Source organism: Gossypium hirsutum, chromosome A09, assembly GCF_007990345.1.
Source record: "Gossypium hirsutum isolate 1008001.06 chromosome A09, Gossypium_hirsutum_v2.1, whole genome shotgun sequence".
Taxonomy (NCBI): domain Eukaryota; kingdom Viridiplantae; phylum Streptophyta; class Magnoliopsida; order Malvales; family Malvaceae; genus Gossypium; species Gossypium hirsutum.
This window is the reverse complement of record NC_053432.1, coordinates 34,521,852-34,534,560: the sequence shown is the minus strand read 5'-3', so window position 1 is coordinate 34,534,560 and position 12,709 is coordinate 34,521,852.

The window sequence follows — 12,709 nt, the reverse complement described above, 5'->3', positions numbered from 1 at the left end:
TATCGACAGTTGAACAAACTGACGATTAAGAACAAGTACCCACTACCGAGAATCGATGATTTATTCGACCAACATAGAGGAGCTTCAGTATTTTCCAAGATTGACCTTCGATCTTGGTATCATCAGTTGAGGGTTAAGGAGGTGGATATTCACAAGATGACATTCAGAACTCGATATGGCCACTATGAGTTCTTTGTTATGCCATTTGGGTTAACGAACACACCTGCGGCATTTATGGATCTGATGAAACGAGTGTTCTAGCCATACTTGGACCGATTCGTGGTAGTCTTTATCGAAGATATTCTGGTTTATTCTGAAACTAAGGAGAAGCATGATGAGCATCTTCGTATTGTACTACAAGTGCTGAGGGAGAAGGAGCTTTATGCGAAATTCAGTAAGTATGAGTTCTGGTTGAGAGAGGTAACTTTCTTGGGGCATGTTGTCTCTGCTGAAGGGATCAAGATGGACCCTCAAAAGATAGAAGCGATTCTGGAATGGCTTTTACATCAAGCACATAGCTTTTACATTTTACGCGATTATGTCCTTTTTTGCAAATTAAGCACACAAACAGTTACATTTTCACACGAGATTTTCACACATGTCAATTCACTTATAATAGGCACGAAAAATAATATTAAAATAATTTTCTAACTCAGATTTGTGGTCCCGAAACCACTATTTTGACTAGGGTCAAAATTGGACTGTTACAATTCTCCACCTTTAGGGATTATCGTCTCCGAAAATCTTACCATTGAATAGATTCGGATATAATTGTCTCATAGTATCTTCAGGCTCCCACGTGTCCTCTTCAACACAATGTCCCTACCACATCACTTTAACTAACGAAATTTTCTTCTTTCGTAGCTCTTTAACCTCGCGAGCTAAAATACAGATTGGCTTTTTTCGTAAGTCATATCAGACTGAATCTATATTTTAGGCAGAGGAATCACATGCGAAGGATCAATTTGTATCGCCGAAGCATGGATACATGAAACACATTATGAATCTTTTCTAACTCTGGTGGCAACAACAATCTATATGCTATCGACCCAATACGCTCGATAATCTCATAGGCCCGTTGAACCTTGGACTCAATTTGCCTTTTCTACCTAACCAAAGCACTTTCTTCAAAGGAGACATTCAAAAACACTTTATTGCCGATCTCAAACTCAATGTTTTTTTCTTTTCAAATCTGCATATGATTTCTGACGATCAAAAGCTGCTTTCCAACTATCTCGGATCACTTTCACTTTCTGTTCAATTTCTTTTATCAAATCAACCTCATGAATCTTATTTTCTCTGAGCTCAATCCAATACAAAGGTGTACGACATTTGTAACCATATAAAGCTTTGTAGGGTGCCATTTTAATGCCGGATTGAAAACTGTTATTATAAGCAAATTCAATCAAAGGTAGATATTGTTCCCACGTACCTTCAAACTCAAGAATACAACATCTCAACATATCCTCGAGTATCTGAATAATCCGCTCAGATTGACCGTTCGTTTGCGATGAAAAGTAGTACTGAAGTGCAATTTAGTACCCAGAGCATCTTTGAACTTCTTCCAGAATTCTGATGTGAATCTCGGATCTCTGTCTGACACTATAAACAATGGCACACCATGAAATCTCACAATATCAGAAATATATAACTCAACTAATTTATCAAGTGAGTAATCGGATCAAACCGGAATAAAATGAGCTGATTTCATCAAACGATCGACAACAACCCAAATTGCATCTTTCTTTCTCAGAGATAGGGGCAATCCCGAAACAAAGTCTATGGTCACTCGATCCTATTTTCACTCTAGAAACATAATAGGTTATAACAATCCTGATGGCATCTGATGTTCTTCTTTAACTTGCTGACAGATCAAACATTTAGAAACAAATTCAGAGATATCTCTTTTCATTCTGGACCACCAATAATGCTGTTTCAGATCATTATACATTTTCGTACTACCCGGATGCACAGATAAACGACTACTGTGAGCTTCACTCAGAATCATTTGAATTAAATATGTATTTCTTGGAACATAAATTTGATCTTGAAATCTCAAGCAATCACCTTTGTCAACTCTGAATTCTGAATTAGACTCTACGTCGCACTGAGCTTGTTTAGCTAAAATCTCATTATCAATCTTCTGAACTTCGATAACTTGCTGTAAGAACAAAGGTCTTGCTTTTAATTCAACTAAAACTAAACCATCATCTGATAAAACCAAACTAGTATTCATTGTACGCAAAGCAAACAACAATTTTTGACTCAAGGCATCAGCAACAACATTTGTTTTTCCCGATTGATAATCAATGACAAGTTCATAGTCTTTTAGTAGTTCTAACCATCTTCTCTATCGTAGATTCAGGTTTTTCTGAGTCGTCAAATACTTCAAACTCTTATGATCAGAGTATATGTGTTATGATCAGAGTATACGTGACACTTCTCACCCAACAAGTAATTGCGCCAAATCTTTATGGCAAACACAATCGCAGCTAACTCAAGATCGTGTGTTGGATAGTTCCTTTCGTGCGGTTTCAACTATCTCGAAGCGTAAGCAATGACTTTCCCTTCTTGCATCAAAACACATCCTAGACCAATCAATAAGCATCACTATAGATCACAAATTCTTTACCAGATTTGGGTTACCAATATTGGAGCTTTAGTCACCAAAGTCTTCACTGATCAAAGCTGTTATGACACTTTTCAGACCACTCAAACTTCACATATTTCTGTAGCGGTTTTGTTAACAAAGTCACAATCATCAAAAAACCTTTCACGAATCTTCTATAATAACCAGCTAGTCTCAGAAAACTGCAAACTTCAGAAACATTCCTCTGAGGTTTCTAATCTAAAATAGTTGACATTTTGCTCGGACCAACCTGGATGCCAGATGCTGATACAATATGACCCAAAAGACTCACTTCTCTCAAACAAAATTCACATTTATTGAACTTTGCATACAGCTGCTTATCTCGCAGAATATGTAGTTCTAATCTCAAATGCTCAACATGTTCAAATTCATCACGTGAATAAATCAATGTGAATTAATAATGTAACATCCTGATTTTCGGATTTATTCGCGATTTTCAATATTTTGTAAAGACTTTAAAATTTAGTATTTGGATGTGGAACTAATATTTTGAGTAGGTAAATGGGGTTATAGAAGGCCCATGTGTTGTGTAACATCCTGATTTTCGGATTTATTCGCGGTTTTCAATATTTTGTAAAGATTTTAAAATTTTGTATTTGGATGTGGAATTTATCTTTTGAGTAGGTAAATGGGCTTATAGAAGGCCCATGTGTTGGCCAAAACCCAGTTGAATTTTTGAATTTTTGGACTTAAAAGGTGAGGGGTTCTGGCTAAGTGGCCTTAAGTGGAGTGATGGGCAAATTGCATCACAAAAAGAGCCTTAGTAAAGTGGCAAGGGTGACGCCACTAGGCTCCTAAAAATGTGGCGTGTGGAGCTTTGAGGGAGGCATGGGATCGATTCCCTATGTTGACAAATAGGTGCATTTATTTTTAAGTGCAGGAGGGGTAGTGTTGGAGTCCAGGTGGATTTTGCTAAAAGAGAGTTTGGATTAGTCCGAACGCTTGGATTAAGGAGTGATAAAGGGAGAGATTTAAGGGATTAGGAGAGAGGATAGGAGTTGGCCGAATATTGGGAATTGAAGAGGGAAAAATCGGTAGGGGGTTTTGAGGTTAGTATTTCGGCACTTAGGGTGGAGTGGTGCCGTTTTCTTTTGCTGAAACACCTTAGGGTTTTTCTTTTCTCTCTTCTTCCTCTCTAGCCGAAACTACCACCTCCCATATTCTTCTTTTTCTATTTTTTCTTCAAAACTATTCATCAATTCTGCTATTCATCAGCACATTTGCCGAAGTCGCAAAAGCCAAAATCCTGTGATCACTGCTTGTGTCGATTTCTTCAAAGCCAGGTCCTTCTATGTTCTTTTGTTTTTATTAAATCTACGATTATCTTTTCTTAATCCTAGATACCTGACGGCAATTTTACTTCAAGGTTATAGTTCCATATTGTCATCTCCTTCACCACCCAAAAGCCAAAAGTACTATTGGTTTAGGGGCTTATAGCCGAAACTTCTTCAACCCTTGGATACGGGTTTTACCATTGTTCTAAGGATAAATCTGCACCGGATTGCATGGAAATCAAATAGGAGTAAGGGGTAAGTACTTATCATCTCAGATCTGTTCTTATTTTACGATGTTAGGAAAAGCCGAAATCCCTAAAAATTAGGGAGGCTATCGATTTGAGCATAAGGCTTTAAGGGATTGTAACTGATGTTTTCTTTCGGTTATTAGAGTCTTCTTAAGCGTTGGATCGAAAGCGTGAATCATTGGGACAATCGGATTCGGAGCTAGCTATCGATTTTGGCAAAAAGGTAAGGGTTCAAAGGCTTTTTAGGGATATGGTTCGATCATGGTTAAGTAAGTTTTGGGGGTTTAGTGATTATGGTTTGTAAATAAAAACTGTGCTAATCAATTGTAGGACATCGAAAGTGATCTCAGTAGCAGTCGTTGCGAATCAGGTGTGTACCGAACACCCTTTCTTAGTTCAATTCGGCAAAAGCCGAAATGCCGAAATTTCGGCATTTCATAGGCTTGTGAGTATGCGAATGCTCTCAAGACATAGAGTAATTTTTAGATCTAGCACCGCAAAGTGGTAAGTAAGTTCGTGTGACGTTTTAGCGTATTTCGAAAAAAGGGGCCTCGATGGGCCAAAACTGGGCCCAATGGGCTTACGGACCAATATGGGTAAGAGATGTGCAAAGTAGCATGTTAGTTAGATGGTGGAACCAAATTGCATAAAACAGCTAAAAATTTCTGAAATAACGTGTGTAGTTGCGTAAGTACGAAATTACCCCTAAAGAACATAACTACCGAAATACCCTTAGGGTTTAAAATGGCTAAACTGCATGATTGATTAATACTGTACTGTACATGATATGCTTTATTAATATCTGTTGCATGGGATTGGGGGTATTGATGGAGGAAGTATTGAAAGTGGTTCATCCACGTACTGGAGGCTTTGCCTCAACTTACTCATATTTGAGCAGCGTTGCTGTAACTGTGGAGTGTAGGGCTGGATGGGTTGAGATATTCCCCACATGGAGTGTAGGGCTGGTACGGGGCAGTGTAGCGGTTGGTGGGTTGAGTAGTCTCCCCAGATAGGTTTGCATGCATTACTACTATTGTTACCTATGTTACTGAATTGGGCCTATGGGCCACACTGTTATGTTAAAAAGGGCTAAGGCCTTGCTACTGTGTTCTGAAAAGGGCTTCGATCCACTGTGTACTGTTATTTGAATAGGGCTTAGGCCCAATGGGCTCGAGCTGATTTGGGTTTTGGATGGGTTTCTGTATACACTGAGTTTTCCCAAACTCACCCCTTCCTCTTCCATCCTTGCAGGTGAGCCCTAGATGGTGGACTTGGAGCTGGGCGGGATTCAGAGTGGCCATGAAGATAGATTGCCGATTTTAAATAAGTTTAACATTTAATTTGGATTATTTTTATTATGCTTAAAGTTGTAATAAGGCCGCTCTTTTTAATTAATTTTATTTTGGGGATTATTAAACCGGTTAGCACTAGGGTTCATTTTATAAAACTACTCGTTTTTAAAAGATCATGATGACGCGCAAAGTTTCCGCAAAGTAAATGTTTTTCCAAGAAAATAAGTATTTTAAGTAGACGTTTTTCAACCTTAATCATTTTCTTAAGATGGACATAACCAAACGATTTTCTCAAAATTATACGAGATGTTAGAGTGTGGCATTGGCGGTGTGCATGTCTAGGATTGGATCCGAATGGAGCTTGGTACTTAAGCAGTCCGACAGACTCACCTCCTCTTCTTCCTGGTTTCCTACCTGGTGCAAAGCTTCCATTCACTCTAACCTACTTTTAAAAGTGTCTTTTACAACACCAACTAAGTTTTCCAACTAAATAATACGGAATGTTTTGAACGCTTCGATGTGGCGCATCAGATCTGGTCATAACGTCTAGGCCAGGTTTGGGGTGTTACATTTAGTGGTATCAGAGCCTGGTTGCAACAACTCGGCTGTGGATCGGGTCCGAAAATCTTTAAAAAAGAAGAAGGTTTTTTAAAGTTTTTCAAAGATGTTCAAAGTTTTTCTATGGAACGAGGTTAAATCAATAGTTTTAAAATAAAACTGTTTTCAAATGAAATCTTTTTATTTTCGGTAAACAAAAACATGGGTTTTTATGGACTGATAAAGAAGTGGCACACTGAATCCCCGGCACCAAGTCTGTAAGTGTTCTTTTTCTGCTTTAAATATTTATATGGAACTGGACTAGAAATAATACTGTAGATAGTACTGAGCCTTAGAGATAGTGCTATTGATAAGGTAGTATTAGGGCTACAAAACTGGGACCGTAGCTAAATTGTGATTGCGCGAAAATAACTCTGAAACTCTATCTGTTCATAAGACATTCTGTAATAAACAGTGGAACCAGTAAACTAATGTCATAAAATTCGTAATCAGATAAATCGTTATGAGTACAAGGGCTACTCGAGGAAGAGGCCGTGGTCGAGGCCGAGGTAGCACTCAAGCTGGATCTGCGTCATCTGAACACATACCAGCTGGCGAGGTACGTCCACCACCGGTTAATGAAAATGGGCTGTATGATCGGGCCGGAGGGGATGACGCTTTGTCTTAGGCCATGTTGAGGGTTTTGGAAAGGGTGGCCGGAGCTAACGTCGGCCCATGAATAGGGGGTCCATTTCTGAACGACTTCGGGCCAACGGAGCTGGGATTTTTAGGGGCATATCTGGAGTGGCCCCAAATGTGGCTGAGTACTGGTTGAAGGCACATAGTGGATCATGGATGACCTGGACTACTCAGTAGAACAGAAGTTTAAAGGGGCGGTGTCATTGCTGCGGGATGAAGCGTATCAGTGGTGGATTACTGTGAGAGAGGGTACCCCAGCTGAGAGGGTAACATGGGAGCTGTCCAAATAGACCTTTAAGGCAAAATATGTTGGAGCTAGCTATGTGGATGCACGCAGAAAGGAGTTATTGAATCTGACTCAGGGAAATAAGACCATTGCTGAATATGAGGCGGAGTTCCTACGATTGAGTCGGTATGCTAATGGCATCGTTTCCATCGAATACGAGCGCAGCGTTCATTTTGAGGATGGTCTCAGAGATGAGTTAAGGGTGCTCATAGCTCCGCAGAGAGAGCGAGATTTCGCTGCACTGATAGAGAAGGCTAAGATAGCCAAGGAGGTGAAACAAACTGAACGAAAGAATCGTGATAGGGATCGGAGTCGGTTCAGGAGGGATGCTAGACCAGCGGGTGCTACAAATCGAAATGTTAAGAGAGCTAGGGTGGAGGAACCGGTTCGAGCAGTTCCGGTGAACACAGGTAGACCGCAAGCTTGTGGGGATTGCAGCAGAACGCATCAAGGAGAGTACTGGAAGCGTTCTGGGGCTTGTCTTCGTTGTGGGTCTAAGGAGCATAAGATTAAGGATTGTCCTAGGAGGGCCGCTCAGGCTCAGGTGACCGAACAAGGGGCTGTGCGACCGGCTCAACCTGTGAGGGATGGACCACCGCTGCCAAGAGGTCGTGGACAAGGTCCCGGTGGTATTGGCCGTGGACGTGGGGCACCTGGCAGGGGTATTGGTAATGCGGATGCTCGTCAGCTAGCTTTGGTGTATACTGCTCGTCACCGCGAAGAGGGTGACGCACCTGATGTCATAACTGGTACGTTTTTTATATATAGTGTACCTTATACTGCTCTGATTGACGTGGGATCAACCCACTCATATGTGGCATATAACATTTCAGGGGTACTGGGTGTGCATTCCGAGGAGACTGTATGTGGGGTGTCTGTGATAAATCCTTTAGGGCATTCGGTTAAGGTAGAGAAACTCTTCAAGGAGGTGCCTGTGGAGATTCAAGGCAGGGTTTTCTGTGGCGATTTGATGGAGTTACCGCTTGAAGAATTCGATTTGATACTAAGGATGGATTGGTTGACCAAGCATAAGGCAACTTTGGATTGTGCAGCTAAGAGGATGGTGTTAAGGACTGTCAATGATGAAGAGGTAATGATTATTGTAGAACAGAGGGATTACTTATCCAATGTAGTATCGGCGTTGAGGGCTGAGAAACTGATGCACAAGGGGTGCGAGGCATATCTGGCTTGGTAAGCCAAGCTGAAACTGAGGATCTGACTGTGGAGACCATCAGAACTGTTAGGGAATTCGGGATGTTTTTCCGGAAGAGCTTCCTGGATTACCTCCGAATCGGGAAGTCGAGTTTGGAATTGATTTGTTGCCTGGAACAGCTCCAGTATCTATTTCACCATATAGGATGGCACCGAAAGAGTTGGTGGAACTGAAGGCTCAAATTCAAGAGTTGTTAGATAGAGGCTTCATTAGGCCTAGTGTGCCTCCTTGGGGAGCACCGGTCCTGTTTGTGAAGAAAAAGGACAAAACGATGCGCATGTGCATCGATTATCGCCAATTGAACAAACTGACGATTAAGAATAAGTATCCACTACAAGAATTGGCGATCTATTTGATCAGCTTAGGGGAGCATCGGTATTCTCAAAAATCGATCTTCGTTCTGGATACCATCAGCTAAGGGTAAAAGAAGGGGATATTCATAAGACAGCATTTGAACTCGATATGGACATTATGAGTTTGTGGTCATGCCGTTTGGGCTAACGAACGCACCTGCAGCTTTATGGATCTGATGAATCGAGTATTCCAACCTTACTTGGATCGGTTCATAGTCGTCTTTATCGACGATATCCTGGTATACTCTGAAACGAGGTGAAGCATGATGAGCATCTCCGTATTGTGCTGCAAGTGTTAAGGGAAAAGGAGCTCTATGCGAAATTCAGCAAGTGTGAATTCTGGTTGAAGGAGGTAACCTTCCTTGGGCATGTGGTCTGTGCCAAGGGGATTAAGGTGGATCCTCGTAAAATTGAAGCAATTCTGGAATGGAAGCCACCTAGGTCAGTATCGGAAATTCAGAGTTTCCTAGGGTTGGCAGGTTACTACAGAAGGTTTGTGGAGGGTTTCTCGGTGATGGCGGCACCCTTGACAAAACTCATAAGGAAAGGAGTACCATTTGTCTGGACCGAGAAACAGCAAAAAGCTTTTGATCGGTTGAAAAAGGTATTGACCGAAGCACCAGTGTTGATTCAACCGGTGTCTGGGAAGGACTTTACTGTATACAGCGATGCGTCGCATGTGGGTTAGGTTGCGTACTGATGCAAGAGGGCAAGGTGGTCGCTTATGCATCGCGACAGCTTAAGGCTCATGAGGTGAATTACCCTACGCATGATTTGGAGCTAGCAGCGGTAATTTTTGCGTTAAAAATTTGGAGACATTACTTATATGGGGAGAAGTGCATTATATATACAGATCATAAGACCTAAAGTATTTGTTGACTCAGAAGGAGTTGAACCTTAGGCAACGAAGATCGGTGGAGTTGCTTAAAGATTACGACTGCTCGATAGAGTACCACCCAGGAAAGGCTAATGTGGTGGCGGATGCATTAGTCGAAGGGTTGTTACTGATTTGAGAGCCTTGTTCGCACGATTAAGTCTGTACAACGATAGAAGCTTGTTGGCAGAACTGCAAGTAAGGCCTACTTGGACTGAGCAGATTAAGGAAAAACAGTTGAAGGACGATTCATTAGCTCTTCGGTTCCAGCAAGTTAAGAATGGTGAGAACGAAGATTTTGGGTTGAACACTGAGGAGTTCTGTGCTTTCGTGGAAGGGTTTGTATTCCGAAGGACCCTGAATTGAGGCAGTTAATTCTGAAAGAGGCTCATGGTGGACTCTGTGCCATGCATCCTGGAGGGAATAAGTTATATCGAGACTTGCGAGAGATGTACTAGTGGCCCGAATTAAAATGAGAGGTGACTGAATTTGTTGGGAAATGTCTGACGTGCCAGCAGGTTAAAGCTGAGTACCAATTGCCTTCGGGATTACTGCAACCTATGAAAATTCCGCTATGGAAGTGGGAAAGAGTAACAATGGACTTTGTGAGTGGGTTACCTTTGACACCCACCAAGAAAGATTTGGTGTGGGTGGTTGTGGATAGGTTAACAAAATCTGCCCATTTCAGACCTGTTGTACCGACTACTCACTGCAAAAGTTGGCCAAGTTATATGTGGCGGAGGTAGTGCGACTGCATGGGTCCAGTGTCGATAAATTCTGATCGAGACCCTAGGTTTACATCTCGTTTTGGCAGAATTGCAGGAAGCTTGGGTACACGATTGGATTTTAGCACTGCTTTTCACCCACAGACAGATGGACAGTTAGAAAGGGTTATTCAGGTTCTGGAGATATATTAGAGGTTGTATCATTGATTTCGTGGAAGTTGGGAGGACTACTTACCATTGGCGGAGTTTGCTTACAATAACAGCTATCAAGCAAGTATTCAGATGGCTCCATATGAAGCGCTTTATGGGCGAAGATGTCGTACGCCGACGTGTTGGACAGAGTTGGGTGAACGATGAGTACTTGGACCGGAATTGGTGGCAGACACTGAAAGCAAGGTTAGGCTGATAAGGGATCGGTTAAAGGAGGCATCCGATAGACAGAAGTCGTATGCGGATCTAAAGCGCAAGGAGATTGAGTTTGCTGTTGGGGATATGGTTTTCTTGAAGGTTTCCCCTTGGAAGAAAATTTTGAGAATTTGTAAGAAGGGTAAGTTGAGCCACGGTTTATTGGGCCTTACCAATTGTTAAGTGGGTTGGACAGTGGCTTATCAGCTAGAGTTACACCAGAACTGCATCGTATCCACGACGTTTTTCATGTATCCATGCTGAGGCGGTATCGATCTGACCCGACTCATATCATACCAGTTGCAGAAATCGAGGTACAGTCAGATTTAACCTTCGAAGAGGAACCTGTGCAAATACTTGATCGTGACGTCAAGGTGTTGAGAAGGAAATCAGTTCCACTAGTGAAAGTACTTTGGAGGAACCATGGTAAAGAAGAAGCTACTTGGGAGACTGAGGAGGCTATGCGTCAACAGTACCCTCAACTGTTCTAATAAGGTAAAATTTCGAGGTCGAAATTTCTTTAAGGAGGGTAGAGTTGTAACATCCTGATTTTCAGATTTATTCGCGGTTTTCAATATTTTGTAAAGACTTTATAATTTTGTATTTGGATGTGGACTTAATATTTTGAGTAGGTAAATGGGCTTATAGAAGGCCCATGTGTTGGCCAAAACCCGGTTGAATTTTTGAATTTTGGACTTAGGAGTTAGGGGTTCTGGCTATGTGGTCCTTGAATAGAGTTATGGGCAAATTGCATCACAAAAGAGCCTTGGTAAAGTGGCAGGGTGACGCCACTAGGCTCCTAAAAGGTGGCGTGTGGAGCTTTGAGGGAGGCATGGGATCGATTCCCAGTGTTGACAAATAGATGCATTTATTTTTAAGTGCAGGAGGGGTAAGTGTTGGAGTCCAGGTGGATTCTGCTAGAGGAGAGTTTGGATCAGTCCAAACGCTTGATTAAGGAGTGATAAGGGGAGAGATTTCAGGGATATGGAGAGGGCTAGAGTTGGCCGAATTTGGGAATTGAAGAGGGAAAATTCGGCAGAGGTTTAGGTAAATTTCGGCACCTAGGGTTTGTGAGGTGCCGTTTTCTTCTGCTCATGCACACAAGGTTTTCTTTTCTCTCTTCTTCCTCTCTAGCCGAAACTACCACCTCCTATATTCTTCTTTTTCTATTTTTTCTTCAAAACCATTCATCAATTCTGCTATTCATCAGCACCTTTGCCGAAGTCGCAAAAGCCGAAATCCTGTGATCACTGTTGTGTCGATTTCTTCAAAGCCAAGTCCTTCTATGTTCTTTGTTTTTATTAAATCTACGATTATCTTTTCTTAATCCTAGATACCTGACGGCAATTTTACTTCAAGGTTATAGTCCATATGTCATCTCCTTCACCACCCAAAAGCCGAAAGTACCATTGGTTTAGGGGCTTATAGCCGAAACTTCTTCAACCCTTGGATTCGGGTTTACCATTGTTCTAAGGATAAATCTGCACCGGATTGCGTGGAAATCAATAGGAGTAAGGGGTAAGTACTTATCATCTCAGATCTGTTTTATTTTACGGTGTTAGGAAAAGCGAAATCCATAAAAATTAGGGAGGCTGTCGATTTGAGCATAAGGCTTTAAGGGATTGTAACTGATGTTTTCATTCGGTGATTAGAGTCTTCTTAAGCGTTGGATCGAAAGCGTGAATCATTGGACAATCGATTCCGAGCTAGCTATCGATTTTGGCAAAAGGTAAGGGTTCAAAGCTTTTAGGGATATGGTTCGATCATGGTAAGTAAGTTTGGGTTAGTGATTATGGTTTGTAAAAAGAACTATGCTAATCAATTGTAGGACATCGAAAGGATCTCAGTAGCAGTCGTGCGAATGAGGTGTGTACCGAACCCCCTTTCTTAGTTCAATTCGCAAAGCAATGCGAAATTCTGGCATTTCATGGCTTGTGAGTATGCAATGCTCTCAAGACATAGAGATTGTTAGATCTAGCACTGCAAAGTGGTAAGTAAGTTCGTGTGACGTTTTAGCGTATTTCGAAAAAGGGCTCGATGGCAACGGCCAATGGGCTTACGACCATATGGGTAAGATGGGCAAGTAGCATGTTATTTAGATTAACAAATGCTAAAACGCTAAAAATTTCTGAATAAAGTGTGTAGTTGGCTAA